The sequence below is a fragment of the Coloeus monedula genome (genome assembly GCF_965178545.1).
Source record: "Coloeus monedula genome assembly, chromosome: 19".
NCBI lineage: Eukaryota > Metazoa > Chordata > Aves > Passeriformes > Corvidae > Coloeus > Coloeus monedula.
Genome location: NC_138799.1, coordinates 1,312,477 through 1,331,909, shown reverse-complemented (window position 1 = coordinate 1,331,909; position 19,433 = coordinate 1,312,477). Strand labels below are relative to the sequence as shown.

At 53.5% G+C, this 19,433-nt stretch overlaps 1 protein-coding gene across 1 annotated transcript in view; it reads right to left on the bottom strand.

Annotated features, from left to right (window-relative positions):
- The window catches only part of SHISA6 (shisa family member 6), a gene marked incomplete at both ends in the record, with an annotated part of 177,863 nt that overhangs the window by 140,194 nt on the left and 18,236 nt on the right, over positions 1-19,433 (bottom strand). The gene's annotated exons all lie outside the window — the stretch shown is intronic.

Sequence of the window (19,433 nt, the reverse complement as noted above, 5' to 3'; positions counted from 1 at the left end):
TTCATATATTTTATACATTAATATATATTTATATGGATATATATTTATATAGAGATATATTTATATATTTATATGGAGATATATTTATATAGATATATTAATATATATTTTTAATATATTTATATATTTTTATATCTATATATTTTAATATCTATATATTTATATATTTATACATGTGCCATACAGCCCTGCTGTCACCCTCATACACGTTGCATAATTAATGGCACAGAAAACACCACCTATGGCAACACCGAAGCCTTAATTCTTCATTGGCAAAGATCTGTGGAGAAGAACAACTGCACGTTTTGGAAATTGCCAAGGAACGAACAGGATCTGCGAGGGGAAGCACCCAAGTGCCAAATGAAGCAGCCCAATCTTCAGGAAATTGGCTCATCCCTGGCTCAGATCCACGTTTGCTCTCCCAAGGGCCTGGTCTCCCTCAGACCTTCCAGATTGAGGAGATAAAGGAAATCAGAAGAGATTCCAGCCAGACCCCTGAGGGCATCCTGGTGGCACAGGTTTTGTCCCAAAAGGTGCCAGTGTCACCCCTGTCCACGCTGGGCCCATGTCCCCATGAACAGCAGGACAGCAAACTTGGATTCGAGCTTTGGTTTGCTCTGCTCCATGCATGGCATCCCTGCATAGTTCCTCAAGTGCAAACATCTCCTCAAAAGACTTCCTCGGAGCTTTCTCAGTCCCTGACAAGAGAGTAGGTTCAAGAGACACCCAGCTTTTTAATATTTTAATACATTAATAAAGAAAAAAACCCTCCTGCCTCCCTGTTACCATGCAAAGCTCTGAAATGAGGACACAGATAATTTTTCAGATACTCTTTATCATCTCCTCCCTTTTTCATGTTGTTAATTTTTCTGCTCCTATTATTTCAGGAAGAGGCAGAGATAAGAGAGGTGCAGGGGGAGGGAAGGGAGGCGGCCTCGGGGGCCACGAATGCAGCTCAGAAATTCCACTTCTGCCCCGTTTCCTGCACGAGCTGTGGTGGCTCATGGTCCTGGGCTGGAGCAGAGCCGGGTCAGGCAGCAGTGGGCAGCACCAGGAGGGCATCCAGGATCCAGGTGGGAACAGCCTGTCCTGCCTGGCTCACACTGGCACCACAGCCCTTCTCTGCTTTTCCAAGACTGACCCCAAAAGCTGTTTGTTCTCACCCAATTTCAGGCTCTCTGGCAGCACCCTGTGAATTAAGAGAGACTCGGGAGGTCTCCCTCTTTCCTTTCCAGCCGGTCACTGTCCCCCAGTGCCCAGCAGTGAGGTCTGGTTTATAATAACCTGAGGGGAAGCACCCACCTACCCCCCAAGGTCCCCAAATGTCATGGAATCGCTGAATGGTTGGGATGGGAGGGACCTCAAAACCCCTCCAGTGCCACCCCTGCCATGGGCAGGGACACCTCCCACTGTCCCAGGCTGCTCCAAGCCCCAATGTCCAGCCTGGCCTTGGGCACTGCCAGGGATCCAGGGGCAGCCCCAGCTGCTCTGGGCACCCTGTGCCAGGGCCTGCCCACCCTCACAGGGAACAATTCCTGCCCAATATCCCATCTAAACCTACAGTCCTTCAGTCTGAAGCCATTCCCTGTGTCCTGTCCCTCCCTCCAGCCCTTGGAAATCCTCTCTCCCCATCTTTCCTGCAGCTCCTTCAGGCCCTGCAAGGCCACACTGAGGTCACCCCAGAGCTTCTCCTCTCCAGGTGAACACCCCCAGCTCTCGCAGCCTTTCCTCCCAGCAGAGCTGCTCCATCCCTCTGCTCATCCTGGTGCCTCCTCTGGGCTCTCTCCAGCAGCTCCAGCTCCTCCCTGTGCTGGGCCCTGGGGCTGGGGCAGCTCTGCAGGTGGGGGCTCAGCTCTGCCCCCCTTGTTGTGCCCCAGTGGGTCTGAGCAGGCTCCAGCCCCGTGTCCAGCAGGTGCCAGGCCAGGAGAGGCTGGCACGGGCTCTGCCATGCCAGGGATGGTGCTGGAGAGCCTTAGAGGAGCTCCCAGGGCAGGCGGGAGACGCTGACACTTGTGACAAATGTTTATTCCCATCTAATAGAAAACCCTCCCCACTCCCTTCCCACACGGGGTTTTTTCTGGTCAAGGTCAGCCAAGCACTCCCTGGAGATGTCACCAAACACACACAAAGTGTTTCCACAGCTCTGGGAGTGGTGGCAGCTCCCAATTTTCTTCTCACAGCTGTGGCAATGAGAGGCGGTGGCAAAAACCTCCAACTGCTGAGGCGTCCCCCAGAAATCCCCTGAGGAGAGCGTCCAGAATAAAGAAAGATTTTCTACTTCCACGGGGAACATCCCAGGCTTTCTCTTTTCTTCCTGCCTCCCTCTTGCAAGCTCTGGCTTCTGGATTCTGGGTGCCTGGAATTATTTGTGCTCCTTGAGATGTTTGTGCTGGTCCTGAGGAGCCTCCAGAGATGCTCTGTGGCTGAAACGCCCAACTGGATTTCCTTTCCTCTATCACTCTTCTAAACCATGCTGCATCATAGCTTTCCAATGAGCTGATTTTTGTTCCCAGCCCAGGAATTTCTGTGCACTCAGGCCCAGCCACTCTGGCCACTGCCACTCAAGCAGTGCCATAAATTCCCTGTTTTAAACCAGGATAAAAGAACCCCACGAACATCGCTGCTACCTGCAGCTGAAATCAGCTGCCCTTTACAGGTCCCTTCGGAGAATCTGCTTAAGACAGAGATCAAGGAGGGGAAGTTTATAAAAAAAGCAAACATTTAGTGGCAGATTGAGGATTGTTCATCAGCCATTTGCTCTCTGAACCTTACTCTGCCCCTGCTTATGGAACATTGTAGTGCAATTAAAGCATCCCTGTGAGAACGAGCCATTAGCATTTGAACAGGAGCTACATTTTCCCAGGAGAAACTCGAATTTGTAGACTTCAAGTAGCATGGCTTTTCCCTTTCCACGGATGTATTACAGGATGCTACGTTTGCTTTTTGGGGTTTTTTTATACTCCTGCTCACTTGTGAGCATTTCTCTCAGCTTTGCAAAATTCTGGGATATGGTTTTTCCTTTCAGAAGTGCCTTGGAGGATGCTGGGGGACCAAATCCAGGTGTCGTTATTGAACTCATTTGCCAAAATCCCATCCTGAGCTGGGTGTTTCCCATTGGAAGTGAAGGATCCCTTGGAGCAATCCCGAATGCAGGTGCCCAGCTGAGCAGTGGGAGCACAGACTGGGCCATGCCAGATCAGGAAATTCCCCATTTCCATCTCCACTGGGGCTCTTTTTCTCCTTTCTGCCTCCAGCTGTGCTCTCCCTGAGGTGCTGGGAGTCCTTCTGGAGCTGCTGGAGTGGGATCAGTGATGCCAGAGGGGGTTCAGCCATGAGCTGATGGAGCTGCCTGTGCCATGGGTTGGGAAGGAGCTCCTGGAACTCATCCCAGATGCTCACCCTGACCAGGCTAAACCTCCGGTGTTGCCCTCTCCCCTATGGAGAGAGAGCTAAAAAATGCAGAATTCCTTGAAAAACTGGTGTGAATTGAGTGATTTTCATTTCAGATTTCAGGGATTTTTCACTGAATCACAACATAGTTTGGGAAGGGACATTAAAGCCCATCCAGTGCCACCCCTGCCATGGCAGGGACACCTCCCACTGTCCCAGGCTGCCCCCAGCCCCAATGTCCAGCCTGGCTTTGGGCACTGCCAGGGATCCAGGGGCAGCCCCAGCTGCTCTGGGCACCCTGTGCCAGGGCCTGGCACCCTCCCAGGGAACAATTCCTGCCCAATATCCCACCCATCCCTGCCCTCTGGCAGTGGGAAGCCATTCCCTGTGTCCTGTCCCTCCAGCCCTTGGAAATCCTCTCTCCCCATCTTTCCTGCAGCTCCTTCAGGTCCTGCAAGGCCACACTGAGGTCACCCCAGAGCTTCTCCTCTCCAGGTGAACACCCCCAGCTCTCGCAGCCTTTCCTCCCAGCAGAGCTGCTCCATCCCTCTGCTCATCCTGGAGCCTCCTCTGGGCTCTCTCCAGCAGCTCCAGCTCCTCCCTGTGCTGGGCCCTGGGGCTGGGGCAGCTCTGCAGGTGGGGGCTCAGCTGAGCACAGGGGCACAATCCCCCCTGCCCTCCCTGCTGCCCACCCTGGGGCACAGGGAATTTCTGGGTCCCAGTTCTCACCCACAGCACCCCCAAATCCTTCTCCCAGGGCTGCTCTCTCAGCTCATCCCCAGCACTGTCCCCTCCTGCCACTCCCAGCCGGGCAGTGCAGCAGCCCTGGCCCCCCCTCGTGTCCTCGTTTGCCCAGGGGTCCCTGCCTGCACATTTTGGGGGTCTGGGAATGAAACCCCCGGCCCAGAACTGCTCCTGCCAGGGTCCCACAACACCAACAGCTCCCAAAACAAAGCAGCCACCCCTGCCTGACCCCTGGCACACACGTCACTCACTCCCGGTCCACGCTGATTTTGTATCTCTGTTTCTCCTGGGCAGGATCAGATTTAAAGTGCTTCTTCAGAGCGCTGTGTTTGACCTTCTGGAAGAGGCTTTTCCTGTTCTTTTGCTCCCTGTTCTGGCTCAGGCTCGGCTCCATGTGCTCCAGTGCCTCTGAGCCCCTGCACTCAGCACTCGCTCCCAGGCTCTGGGGCTGGGGCAGAGCTGCGGCACCCCAGCAAAGGAAGATTGGCACTTCCACAGCTCCAAATTGCCAGCAGAGACAGAAACAAGGCAGAATTTCACTTCTTTACCCCCTCTCCTCTGGCTGCACGGCCAAGCAGAGAGCAGAGAGCTCTGCCTGCCACACAATAGAGGCAAATTCTCCAGGGCACGGAGCTTTGAGGGAACATTTCGTTACAATGGCATCCTACCGAACACACATATGGAACAGCCCCGGCCACAAACTGCAATTACAACCCCGGCTCTGCTTTAACAGAATTATTAGAGCTGAACTAAAATGCTGTTATCCACCTCTTGGAAATGTTATTACTGAGCACAGATTACATCACCCCGAGAAGGGCAGACAGGGACCGGCGTGGACAGACTTTTGCAAGAGGCACAGAGCTCTGACCTCAGCCTCGACACAAATTGCCCTGGGGAAAAGAGCCCTGCACCCAGAGAGGAGCCCTCACATGCAGCTCCTCAGCACAGACATTACTGTCACACAGAGCTCTGCAGGAAAAGAAAAAACCCCTTTCATCTTTGGGGGGTGGATGGAGGATCCACAGCCTCCCTGCTCCTGCTCATTTCTGCTGGAGTGATTCTTTTGGGGCTGTTTCCCACATAACAGAGCTGGAGTGATCCTTTTGGAGCTGTTTTACACGGAAAACCAAGGGAGGGAGATGTTTGCAGAGTGCTCTGCACCACGCCTGTCCTGCCACGCTTATTGGGGGGTCTTGGAATGCAAGGCAGGCTCAGCTCCGGAGCCAAAACATGAATTCCTGCCCCCAGAGGTGCCCAAGGCAGCCAGAGACACCCCACCCATCCCAGTTTGGGGGAAACCTCAGGAATTTGGGGGTGTCAGACATGGTGGAAATGTTTGCAGCCAGGTCAGGCACCTGGGAGGCTTCTCTTGGGGTGCAGTTTAACAGAGATTACAGTGATGAGGGACATCCCAGGGATGCCACTGAGACCTCAGACATCCCCATTTTCCTTCTCCAAACAACCCAAAAAGCAGGAGCCAGCTGGCACCTCTCACACGTGTCAGAAACAGCTCAGTGAGGGCTCCACCAGTGAGTTTTGCCTGTTTAACACCATCCTTCTGGCACTGCTGCCTGTCCAGGACACAAAAATGTGCACAAAAAAGCAACTGGAAGGAGTTCAGTGGCACTTGGGGTGAGCTGTCGGCGTTGCACAGGCAGACATGAACGGGATGTATTCCAAATCAGTGCAGGGAAAATCAGATTTTTCCATGTCCTACAGATATTCTGTAGCTTAAATCACACTGGGTGGGCTAAGGAGAGCCAAGTTCCCTGTCCCAGGAATCACAGAATCACAGGAATACTAAGACTGGAAAAGACCTCTGAGATCACCAAGCCCAACCACTTAAACCATGGCCTCAAGTGCCACATCTGTGTTTTTGAACCCCTGGGGCAGCCTGTCCTGGGGCTTTACAGCCCTTTCCACAGAGAAATTGTCCCTGTTGTCCAATCTTAACCTCCCCTGGCACGGCTTGAGGCCTTTTCCCCTTGTCCTGTTGCTCTGGGGGAGCAGAGCCCCCCTGGCTGCAGCCTCCCCTCCAGGGGTTGTGGAGAACAGTAAATGTGACAATCCACCCAGAATTTCACCCTCTTTCTGAAGAAGTTCTTCCTTTCTGTCCCTTTCTCTCCTGCCAGGCCTTTGTAACATCCTGCCCTGCCTCATCTGGGGTTTGGGATGTTCCTGCGGGAGCACAGGGGCAGAGCTCTGTCCCCAAGGACACTGAAAACATGGGAACAGCTCAGGCCAGGGTCACTCCCGAGCCAAGAGGGAATTGGGGTTCAAAACAGAACAGGGGGACCGTTCCAGCTGGAAAATGGAGAGATCTTTGCTTTGCCTTTTGAGTCATTCTAGTGTGGCTTCTGCATTATCAGCCTTGAGGGGGCATTTGTGTCACTTCTTCCACCCTTCCCTGCAACCAGACCCGGTAAAAGCTCCCCGTTCACAACCCCATCCTGCAACTTTCAAGTCAAATCATCGGCCAGGAGCTGAGCTCTGTGCAAAATGACGCATCCTGGAAGACTTCCTGAGACAAGAACGGGAAACAGGTCCCTGGCACAGGGTTTGGAGCAGTCCAAACGGGCAGCCCTGCCAAAAACCTGCCCACTTACAGCACAGCAGAGCCAGACCCAGAGCACTGAGCTCGGACTCCTGGATCTGCCTGGCACTGGAAAAGCTGGAGAAGATGAAGCTCAAAGCTGTGCTGGCTCCAGTGACCCAGGGAACATCTCCTTCATTAATTGTTTACTCTGTTAACTACAGCAGCTGTCCTTGACTTTGAACCCCCCTGCGAGCTGGAACAGGCTGGAAGAGGCTTCGGGAAACAGCACTCTGAGGTTCTGTTAACTTTAAAAAATGACTCTGTGAAAGCAAAACCCAGGAGTGCAGCGCTCGAGGGTCTCGGCAGCAACGTGGGATGACAGAAATGCCGTGATGAGCTCATGCTCTGCTCAGATAAAAGCACTTTCAAAAGGAGGGGATTAAATGGATGAGAAAATAAAACACAGCCCCTCTCCAGCTCTCCACAAGCAGCACAAAACCCATGAAGGACTGGAACAGCCCCGTTCCCATGGGCTGCTCCTCCTCCCCAGGGACACACGCATGGCTTGGAGCTCTGATGCTCCCCGAGGAGCAAACTTTAAAGCCCCTAAAGCCCCTAAAGCCGCCCCTTTGCTCTGCAGCACAGCAGAGGAAGGGGCCCTGTGGATGTTGCCCTTTACAGAATCCCAGAATGGTTTGGGTTGGAAGGGACCTTAAAGCCCATCCAGTGCCACCCCTGCCATGGCAGGGACACCTCCCACTGTCCCAGGCTGCTCCCAGCCCCAATGTCCAGCCTGGCCTTGGGCACTGCCAGGGATCCAGGGGCAGCCCCAGCTGCTCTGGGCACCCTGTGCCAGGGCCTGCCCACCCTCCCAGGGAGGAATATTTTCCTTACATCTGCTCCAGTCCTGCTCTCTCTCAGACCCTCTAGAGCTGCCAGAGTCACCCAAAAGCTCCCAGGGATGCACAGGCTGGGATTGTTGGGGTGTCTGTGCAGGGCCAGGAGTTGGACTGGATGATCTTTGTGGGTCCCTTCCAGCTCAGGAAATTCCGTGGCTCTGTGGTTCTGTAGGGATCTTTTACAGCCTTGATTTGTTTGTGCTTTCACTGCATTTTATGTACGGCCTTCTTGGAACAGCAGGAATTCCGTCCATGGAAAAGGCACCGAGGGAAGTGCCCGGTGCTTCCCCAGCACTCTGGGATTGGATTTAGCGAGGGGAAGCAGCAGGAAGGAGTCACTGCTCTGGGACAGCTGGAATTCCGTCAGGAACCCGCCCCCTGCAGAAAGCCACTGTGCAAAGGAGATGGGGATGTTGGTGGAAAATTCAACTGAAAAGGAGAAGCCTCCAGAGGAGAAGGAGATGCCAGGATCAGACCTGTGAGTGTGGTGTTGGCAATTTGTGCAACTGCAGCCCTTAATTTCTGAGTAATAACATCTCCTGAGATAACTCAGGGAAGCTGCTTTATCCCGGCATCCTTAACTGCCTTTAAAGCAGCGCTTGTAATCCAAGATGAAGATATTAATTTCAGAAGTGTTGAAAATTTCTACATTCACATTCATCTTCCTGAAGAAAGAAGCTCCAAAACCTCAGCTACATTCCTCAAACGCACCTGGCTCATGAAATGACGCCTCAACAAACCAAAGTTTTAGGGATACGTGGTCCATGTGCACATTAACTGCAGCCTGCATGTTGTGGGATGACTTTCAGGGGAAAAAGGATGATGATGACTGAATTTTCCTTCTGGATAAGTGAGGAAAAGGGGATGGAGCTGCTGCTGCCTCAGTTCACTCTGAAAGCACAGGAGCTCAGGAAATCTCTAGAAAAGCAGGGATAAAAGGAGAGGAAATAACTGTGTGTGAGTGTCTCAGGCACCTTCTGAAGGGACTGATCTCTCCAGGAGGAGCAGGAGGGGCAGAGGATGGAGAAACACAGGTTTGCCAATAAAAAATGAGAGTTGGTTGTTAATATTTGCACTTCTTTTTCTGATTAAGATGGGGGGAAACTTTCCTTTGAAAAGTACAACAGAATATAACTTATTGAGGAGATGGAAACAAGAACTGGTGAGGGAGACAAAGTGACTGGACACATTCCCAGCCAGAGGGGCCACCTGGACACATCCCCAGCCCAGGGTTTCCCAGAGCAGCCGGGTGTGGAAAGCTCCTCAGCTCAGCAGGGAGAAGTGAGGGTTTGGCAGAGCTGCAGCTGCACCAACACCCAGAGATTCCTGCCATGAGCCCTCCAAAGGGGCTTCCAGGAAGAGTGGACAGGGATTTTCCACATGGGCACTGACAGGACAAGGGGAGTGGCCTTAAGCTGAAGGAGGACAGGATTAGAGTGGATATATGGGCAGAATTCCTGCCTGTGAGGGTGGGCAGGCCCTGGCACAGGGTGCCCAGAGCAGCTGGGGCTGCCCCTGGATCCCTGGAGTGTCCAACACTCAAGTAACACCCACTTTTATTGGGGTCAGGGATAGGACAGGGAGCATTCCCAGAGCCCGCTGAAGGAATCTGGTGGCCCAACCTCTGCTGTTAATGAGACACTCAACAGCAGCAGTTGCCTGTGTCCTGCTTTGAGATGAATCCTGGGAGTGGCTCCAGCAGGGGCTGCTCCAAGCCCCATCCCCTCCCCGTGCTGTGTCCCTGAACACTTTGTACCCCTGGAACTGAGCAGCTGCTCAGGGGCTGAGGAGCAGCAGAGCCAGTCAGGCTGTGCTGCTTCTGCTGGAGCTTTGCTGATCTCATTTAGAGAGGGCCTAATATTCCCCTCCTAATTAATTTGTTCTCTTCGCCTGCGACCGAGCTGTTATTTGTTCTTTGGGAGCTCCTCAAAAATTAGCTGCAATACCTGATGGAATTTAATTATATAGGCTAAGGAAAGTGATTAAGGGCAAAGGGAGAGCTGATCACACCTCAGAGGCTTCAAGGGTATCAGCAGAAGGGAGGCAGAACCTGCTTTTCTCAGGTGGAGGGAGAATATGGAGGAGTGATTGTCCCAGCAGGGATCTGAGGTTGGAGATGAACATTCCCTGATATCAGAACGCCTTTGTAAGGGTCAGCTGTGAATGACTAAAGCTGTCCAGATCTGCCTCAGATACCATGCCAGGGAAATCAGGTCTGCACATCAGCCCTGGCCCTGTGCAGCAGCTCTGGATTTGGATGCTCTTTAATCCCCTTGGGAGCTGAGTGCTCCATAATGGAGACCAGGCTGCAAGGGGAGCATCCCCCACGAGAACTCGGGGGGAATTGCTCCCCACCCCTGCCAGCATTAGCTTGATCCAGAGTCTGGGACCACACATCCCAGCTCTCTGTGGGAGAGCTGAGCTACCCAAGCTGCTAGACGTGAGGGAAGGCAAGAAGCTGGGATTCTTCCAGGGCATGGTTTAACTCCTGGAAGAGTGGTACAAAAGCAGTTCTGCCATCCAGCCCAGAGCCTCCTGTAAACTGAGCCAGCAGAGTGTCCTGGGGTCCTGGGGGACACCGAGCTGTCCCTGAGCCAGCAGAGTGTCCTGGGGTCCTGGGGGACACCGAGCTGTCCCTGAGCCAGCAGAGTGTCCTGGGGTCCCAGGGGACACCGAGCTGTCCCTGAGCCAGCAGAGTGTCCTGGGGTCCTGGAGGACACCGAGCTGTCCCTGAGCCAGCAGAGTGTCCTGGGGCCAGGGGCCAGTGGGATCTGGGGGCAGGAGGAAGAGCAGTGCCAGCAGGTCAGGGAGTGATCCTGCCCCTCTGCCCTGCTCCTGGAGCTGTGCCCAGCCCTGGGCTGCCCAGCTCAGCTGGGACAGGGAACCACTGCAGAAGGTCCCGTGAGGGCCACAAGGATGATGAGGGGACTGAGGAAGGGCTGAGGGAGCTGGGGCTGCTCCCCTGGAGAAGAGACAGCCCAGAGGGGACCTCATCCCTGTGTCCAAACGCCTCAGGGCCGGGGGCCGAGCGGCCGGGGCCGGCCGGATCCCAGCAGTGCCCAGGGACAGGACAGGGACACCGGGCACAGAGTGACACCCAGGAGGCTCTGTGTGAGCAGGAGGAGAAACTTCTCCTCTGTGGGGGTGCCAGAGCCCCGGGACAGCTGCCCAGAGAGGCTGGGGGGGCTCCTTCCCTGGGGATGATCAAACCCACCTGGATGTGACCCTGTGCTCCAGGTGACCCTGCTGGAGCAGAGGGGTGGGAGCAGAGGATCTCCAGGGGTCCTTCCAACCCCAGCCATCCTGGGATTCTGTGGGCTCCAATCTCAAAACCTGCTTGGTTTTGTAGGACAAGTGGAGTGCCTGCCTGTGCTTCAGTCTGAGAACTGGGAAATGGTGATAATCCTGATTTTCTCAGCTGGGCCTTGGGAGCCTCCTTATAAATATTTATGAAGTGCTCTGTTTATAATTGAGAGTAAATAAATGGGTGTATGGAATTCACAGTCCAAGCATGCAAGTTGTTCTCTTTTTCACACCCTCAAATGGAGTCATTTATGGTTTCTGCTTTCCTCTGGAAGCAAAGGATTTGGGAAGAACAACTTCAAAACCTCCCATCTCAAAGGGAGCTGCAATTAGGAAAGAAAAGCCAGGATTTAAGGGGCAAATCCTGCTGACGTCAGGAAAGGCAGGGAAAAGCTCCCGGAGGTACTTCCTGTGCCTGAAGATGGAGATGGTGCCTGCTGAAGTTTGTAAAGTGCTGAAGTGTCCAGATCCTTTCTTAAATCATTTTGAGAGGGGACATCCCGCTCAGAGACTCTGAATCTTTTGGGATCTTGTCCACTCATTCTGCTGTGACACCTGTAGGGGCTTTTGGGGACCTTCTGGGAATCCTCCTGGTTGTCTTTTTGCATCTTCCCACCCCCTTTGTCCTGAGCAGCAGCTGTCCATGGCCTTGTCCTTGACCTTGTCCCTGATCCTGTCCCTGCCCGTGTGCCCAACTCAGCAGCCAGCTAGAAGTGCACATTCCCAGTGAACCCACGGGGTGCTGGCAGGGGAGCTGGAACTGGACAATCTTTAAGTTCCATTTCAAGCCAACCATTCCAGGATTCCATGACCCTTTCCTGGATGCCTTTCCCAGCACTCAGGCCATGCTGGCCAGAGCTGGCCATGCCCTGCAGCTCCTCCTGTCCCTGTTTGCACCTCTGCTCACACCCAGCCAGCCCAGCAGTGACAGCTCCAGGTAACTCCTGTCCCCCACATGGTCCCACCACCTTTTCCTTCACCTGGAAAATGCCCCAGGCCCTGCCTGCCATTACCATGGGAATGCTTTCCTGCCCGTGCTGTCAGGAGGTGGCGAGGAGCTAAATTGCACCAGGCAGCCACTGATGGATGATGGCACCCAGAATTAACCAGAGGGATATTTATATTTTCCCTGCCGAAGCCTTGGAATGAGTCCCTCTGTGTTTGGCAGCTCTCCCCCAGAGCTGCTGAGGGCTGAGGCAGATGCCTGCAGAGAGTGAGTGCTGGCTTTGTTTACGAGGGAGTTACTCTCACAGGGAGGAGCTCAGCCAGTTGCTTTCCTCTTTAAGGTGACACCATTATTTTTGTGCCTCTCTGGAGCAAAAGTGAGCTCAGCCTTGGCCCCTTCTGCTGGCGTTCTTGCTGTGGGACAATTTGATTTGCCTGAGTCATAGAATCGTAGAATCATGGAATCACGGAATCACAGAAACATGGCATTATAGAATCATTGAATCATGGAATCATGGAATGGTAGAATCACAGAAATATGGAATCATAGGATCATGGAATCATGGAATCATAGAATCATAGAGTGATAGAATTACGGAATCAGGGAACCACAGAAACATGGAATCATAGAATAATGAACGCATAAAATCACAGAGTCCCAGAATCATGGAATGGTTTGGGTTGGAAGGGACCTGAAAGCCCATCCAGTGCCACCCCTGCCATGGCAGGGACACCTCCCACTGTCCCAGGCTGCTCCAAGCCCCAATGTCCAGCCTGGCCTTGGACACAGCCAGGGATCCAGGGGCAGCCCCAGCTGCTCTGGGCACCCTGTGCCAGGGCTGGAATTCCTTCTCTCCTGCTGCTCCAAACAAGAGCTCAGCAGTCTTTCAATTTGAACACCCAGGGGAAGTGAATGTGGTTTAACCCCTGCAGCTCTGGGAGAACCTCTCCCAAACTGTGAAGAGCAGCACAAACCACACACAGAGCTGGGACACGACCACCGTGGGCAGGACGAAGCTGTGCCCAGCTGCCCCTCGGACTGGCCCTCACTGGACAAAGCTGTGCCCAGCTGCCCTTCAGGGCTGGTTTTGCTCCCCTCCCTGGCAGCCAGCAGAGAGCCCTCAGGGCAGCCACAGGCCACCTTGCTTTTTGGACTGTTTTCTGTTTGGCTGGATTGATAATGCCGGAGTAATTACTTAGGAAAATTCCTTAATCAAAATCACATTTGTGGAGGTAATGAGCAAATAGGTCAAGGAGAGCAGTGTGCCTTAGGAGCAGGAGCTGCCTCCCTGAGCATCTGCAGAGCTGGCGGCCTGCAGGGGCCAGGGCTGAGCTCCAGGGCCTCTTGGCAGTGCAGGGATTCAGCCAAGCTGCTCTTTTGGGTGCTCTGTGCTCTGGGGAGCTGCAAGCATCTCCCAGGACTTCTCTGCCCTGGTTCTGAGTGTTCCAAGTCATCCTTCCAGGAGCACGTTGCTTTCACGGGGATGTGTTCAGACTCTGGATGGATCTGGCCATCAGCACCCAGAGGTTTTAGAGGAAATCTGGATGATAGAATCTGTCCTGGATTCTTGGGAGGGTGGGAACCGTCAGAGACTCGGATAGTCCAAGGCATTGCAAGCACAGAAAAGGTTTGCTCCGAGATTTCACATTTTAACCAACTAAATACCACGATGAAGCAGGTGCTGCTGAGCCCCCAAACCCCAGCTGGGAGCTCAGCTGTCCAAGGCACAGCTCGCTGGCCTCCCTGTCTCTGACCCTCACCCACTTCAGTCCCTGCTGCCAGCCTCAGGTTGGAGAATTTGGGATAATTGCACATCACACACAACCTCTGGCACCTCCCTGTGCCTCTCCGGGGGATCCTTCAGGAATTCACTGAGCAGCCACAACCCAGAGCAGGTCCTGCAGGACTCTGATCGTCCATCCACTGTGAAACCCAACTCTTTGTCCTCATCCACTGCCTGCTGTCATGGAATATGTTACCAACTCCTGAGCAGGCCTTTCCTCTTAGCTGTTCTCCAGCCCTGCTGATGAAAGACTTCCCTGGCAATTCCCAAAGAAAAAGGCTCTGCCTTGATGGCATCACTGCCATGCCCACATGAGCCAGGCTCACCACGGGCCACCTTTCCCAAAGCCATCCTGCCTCCCCCACTTCATTTCACTGCAGTCCCTCAGGGTGCACCTGCAGCCCCAGCTCATCTTCCACAGCCCCAGCACCACCTCCAGAGCCTTCCTGAAGGTGGGCATTGCCACCCTCACTCACCAGTGGAATGGCTGGGCTGAGCTCAGGGCAACTCAGCCCTGATTTCAAACCTCTTCACTGGACATTGTCTAGTCCAGGTTACTTTTTACCATTTCATTGATAAGATTTTGTACAAAACTTCACTGGTTCTTCAGTTTTAGGGAGGTGATCAGACACAGCCCCTACCCTGCACAGGAATCTCCTGTCCTCCCCCTCTACAGGGATTAACAGTGCAAAGAGAAAAAAATCGGGGTTTTGTCTTCCCTGAGCACCCTCACATTCTCACTTTGCCATCATTTTCTAGCAAACTCTGCCTAAAAAAATTTTCCCTCCTCTAGATCAGGACATCAGATTGCTCAGGAAAAACACAACACTTTTTCTGTTGAAAAATCTCCTTTCATCTCGAGGTGATTCTCTGGATGAATCTCAACAGAGGAGATTCCAAAGCACATCTGGGAGGGAGAGCTCAGCTTTGTCCAAAAATCTCCAGGCAATTCCAGATTTGATCCTCTGCAACTCTGATAGTAGAAAGGAATTTTGTTGGTTTTACATCTATTTCTTTAGGAATTGACAAAATTCACCAACAGAAAATCAAGAGCAAAAGCAAAAAACCTCCCCAAACCTATGGAAGCCAGACATTGCATGGCACATGCTTCCTGCTGGGAGAGAAGGAAACAGATTCCAGCCCAAACTGAGGTTAGGCCTGGTCTTTAAAGCTTTGCTGCAAAGCCCAGAACACCCCTTGGGACCTGAGCTCTATTCCAAGCTCAGCCTTGTCCTGGGGAGGATTCACATCCTCCAAACGCAACATCTGGGCTTTGTCCTGTGCCTCTGCCCACGCTGAGCCGAGCCAGCACCCCTCAGCAAGGCACCCACAGGGGTGCCAAGATGAGAGGAGTCACCCTCTGAACGCTGTTGCTGTCCCCAAACTGGATGCAGCATCCCCAAGGTGTGAGCCTGGCCACAGCACCACAGCAGTGCCACCGTGCCCTGAGCCTGTCACACAGCAGGGTGGCACTGGAGCCCCCAGGCAACGCTGAGGGGGTGGGATGGGGGCATCTGGGAGGGCTGGTGGAGGGTCAGGGCTGTGCCACCACCTGGTCAGTGGCCAGGGTGTCCTCAGGAGCAGGGCAGAGGAGTTGCTGCTAATTGCAAGTGCCCCTGATTGAAGGAGGGCAGTGCAATTAAACCTCATAAACAATTCAGGAGCGTAAATCAGGAGCGGGCTGGCAGCAGCCAGTGAAACATTAATGGCCTGACAGCTGCTCCAAGGTAAATATTTCATCATCTCCACCAAGTATCATCCTGACAATTATGTTCAACCATGTTCACAGGTGTCACCTGCGACTGAACTCAAGGCTGGGAGCGTGTCTGTGCCAGCAGGGTGAATCCCCATGGAGTGACCAGGACCTGTCAGCTCCTGAAGGATGAGCCTGGACACTCGAGGAGGTGTGAGAGCAGCAGCACAGCCCAGAGGTGAGACCTGGGCCTCAAGGAGTGGAATTTGTTCTTGTGGCAAGAGCTCAGCACTCCGCAAACTGCCAGAGCCTCGCTGAGCACCACGGGCAGGAAAGCAGCTCCTCAAGGGAGGCTGGATTGAGGATCTTGGAGGTCTTTTCCAACCTTAATGATTCTGTGATTCACATTGAGTTCAAGGCCAAGCATGGGAGGACCAAACGTCTCAAGATCTTTGAGTTCTCCTGCAGAGATGGAACCAGAACCTTTGTTCTTCTGGCTATGGAACTGCTGAGCTGGAAAGGAGCCTCCTGCTGCTTTTCTCCATTCTCACTCCTCCACATCAGCCACACTGGGCACTGGCACTGCTGCCCATCCCTTGTCCTGCCTGCCCTCCCCAGCCATGGGCACAGAGCTGCTCTGCTTCTGTACCACTCCAGACCTTGCTGCCTGGAGCTGGGAATGATCCCGATGCAGATCCAGCCCCTGCCAGCTGCCCTGAGCAAAGCCCATGGGTTGTGTGCCAGGTCAGGAGTGCTGGGGCTGCTCCTCAGGGCTGCTGGCACTGTCCTGGGTCACTGACAGCCTCCTGAGGGACAGGGTGACCTCACAGATGTGGAGTGACAGCCTGCTGCATTCCAGAACGTTCCACAGCAACTCAACCTGTCCAACCCCCACTGCAGCTCTCCCTTCCAGCAGTCAGAGAACATTCAGCGCTGCTCAGATCCCACACTGATCCTTTGGCCTGAATCCTTTGATGGATGAATCCACTCAGAATCCTGTCAGGCAAGTGGAGAGCTGAGTGGAGTCATCCTTCCATCTCCTGGTGCTGCCCTCTGCCCCAGCACAGGGACCGAGGACACAGAGCAAAGGACAGCAGTGCAGGTGTGACAGGAAAGCTCCTCCAGCCATGTCACACCTGGAGTCCTCTGGGGTCACTCCTGTACCTCTCAGATGGTCACCAAGGAGGGGAAACACACAGAGAGCAGCCTCAGACAAAGAGGACACCACTGACTCTGTGCTGCTGGGATGCAGTGAGGGCAGGCAGCTCCTCCTGAGGGGCAGCTCCGAGCTCTGCTCCCCGGGACAGGGACAGCACCCAGGGAATGGCTGGAGCTGGGCCAGCGGAGGGTTGGGTTGGATTTTGGAAAAGGTTCTTCCCCAGAGGGTGCTGGGCACTGCCCAGGCTCCCCAGGGAATGGGCACGGCCCCGAGGCTGCCAGAGCTCCAGGAGCATTGGGACAGTGCTGCCAGGGATGCCCAGGCTGGGGCTGTTGGGGTGTCTGTGCAGGGCCAGGGGATGCACTGGGTGTTCCTGGGGGTCCAGCTCAGGAGATTCTGTGGTTCTGTGCATTCCTGCAGCTGGCAGACTTTGGGTAGAAAGCCACGCACTGGAGATTTCATATTTATCTCAGTGCTTTTGGGAGGGGCCACTCTGAGCCCTGGGGCAGCGCTCAGGACTGGCAGTGGTGGAACATCTGTGGGGGGGTTCTTTTAGAGAGCAGCTCTTATCCACAGAAGTGATTTCACAGCTGAGATAGAGGTGTTGGCACAGCTGACAAACCAGGGACAGATTTGGGGAGAGAGCTGCAAAAGGCCAGCCACATATTTTAGAATTATTTTCCTGAGGAGGATTTGGTGAGATGTGAACTTCATTATTTGCTAATGTTGCAGCACAGAGCCTTGTCCAAGGCCCAGGAGAGTCAGAAGGAATCTTTCCATTAACTTCCCTGATTGTAAGTGAGATTGTGACAGATGTACTCCCTTTCCCTTCCTCCGCAAATATTTCAAATCAAACAGCACGAGCAGTTGGATGTGTCCTTCTCTGGAGGAGGGCATCGTTCCCTCCTAGGGCTGCTCACATAAATAACCCCGGGGGAGTCTTTCAGGTGCCCAGAACAAATCAGATGGTCTGAGGGTAATAAAGCTTCAGGGAAGGGGAAGTGAGGCAAGAGCCACTCCATTCCCAAAGTGGCTGAAGGGCCAGGAGCAGCAGGGCCTGCATCAAGGATAGGAGTTGTTTGCAGACAACAGTGAAATTGTCTTCAGCATGAGCCAAACCTTCCTGCTGTGTGTCAGCCTAGAGAAAAACCTCCTGAAAGCCACCAGAAAACACCCTTGGCATGTCCCAGAAAGGGAATGCCCCAGAGATGTGGGCTGTGGAGAAGCTGCCTCAGGCAGGGAAATTGCTGGAAGGAAGGGGAAGGCAAAGATTCAGCCTCAGCTCTTTGCTCTGCCTGAGCAGAGCCTGAGACAAGGCAGGGAGAGGCACTGGCTGAGCCCTTTGGGATGTGGATGCTAAACCAGAACCTCCTCAGTCAGGTTTTCAGAGGCTTCAGCGCTGTCTCCTGCTGGTAATCACTCCCACCTCCCCTGTGCAAGGCCTGTGAGAGCTCCACGCCAGAGCTCAGGTGAGGCACTCGTCACACACCCAAGGACTGGCTCGCTGGAATTTAACCAGGTCACTCCTCCAGCATCACCTGCACCCTCTGGAAGCTGAGCTGGTCACTTGGAGCCGTGCAGAGCCCGTGGCCACTGCTCTCGTGGGGGCTGTGGCCAGTGGGCAGCTCTCAGTTCACTGCTCCAGGCAACAGCACCAAGGCTAAAGCAGAGAACCTTTATTCCAGTACATTTTTGTGCAGTTTAAAGTCCAAAAAAACCCAGCTGGGAACTAGAGGAAGCTGATGGTGATGGAAGCAGGGCATAGATTGAGTTGCAATATCTGGGCAGGGGTCCAACAAGAGGGGAAGGGAAGTTTACTGATTCTGGCACGCTCTTAATGGAGCTTTGCTTCCAGCTCCTCACCTCTGTTTACACTTCCGTGGAGTGTGATAGGATCAGCAATCAGGAAGCAGGAGAGGCTCAACACGCACAATGTGCTTATAAAGATTTCATTCTTCACAGTGTCAAAAGCAACTTTCTGGAGGCCAATTTAAGTGTTGTCAATACCGGGTGCAAATTGGCCTTAACATTTTAAATTGATGTTTTCTGTAAACTGCTCTGATTAATGGAAGAAAAAGATTGTGTTTCTGCCTCTCCTCTGAAGATCTAATGGAGGTAACAAACAATAATTGATCTGGCGAGACCCAGAGAGGCAAACAGGGAGAGTCAGAGCTGCTACAGAAATTATTTTACCCATCCACAGAAGGATGGCACGGGACAGAACAGCTGCTTAGAACGTGGGCTTGCTTGGGTTGTTCCCTGAGGAAAATCTGAGCAGCTTTAAGTAAAGTATCTGAAGTTCAGGCAGAAGGGTTTGACTGTAAATTGCCCCCACAGTGTCCAATCTGTGTCCTGGAAAATCCCAAACCTGCTGGCCTGAGCCTCAGGCCACATCTCACAGACCCTGGAGCCTTGAAGATGCTGAGACTCAGTCTCCCACCTGGACACCAAATTCCCAGAGCATCTAAACAGGGGCTCCCTGTGGACTTTCTCACAGGCAACCTCTAAAAGCCCTACTCAGGTCAGAGGGACTCAGCTCTGGGGTACCAATCTGAGCAGGGCCACCCCTCTCAGCCTTGCTCCTGATTGCACTCCTGCATTTCATCATTTCACCTCCTGGTGAACGAGCTAAAGCAGCTGATGGAGGAATGGGAGAGCTCCAGCGAGGAGAGAGGAGTGGCCATGGCAGACAGAGGGGATGGAGCCCTCAGTTCCATCAGCAGAAGGGACATTGGTCTGACTCAAGCTCCTGGGAAGCTGGAGCTTGGGAAGTGTGGCAGGACAGGACAGGACCTGACCTTCCCCTTTTAGGTGTTATGGTCCAAAACTGTTCTCATTTCTGCTTCTGTGTGTTCTGAGAACAGCACTGCTCTGCCATTCCCAACCCCACTGTACAGATCCAGGAACTGGGAAAGCAGCCAGATGGATCAGGCTGGACCTCCTACACACACAGAGTCTCCATCCTCCCTGACTCCATCCC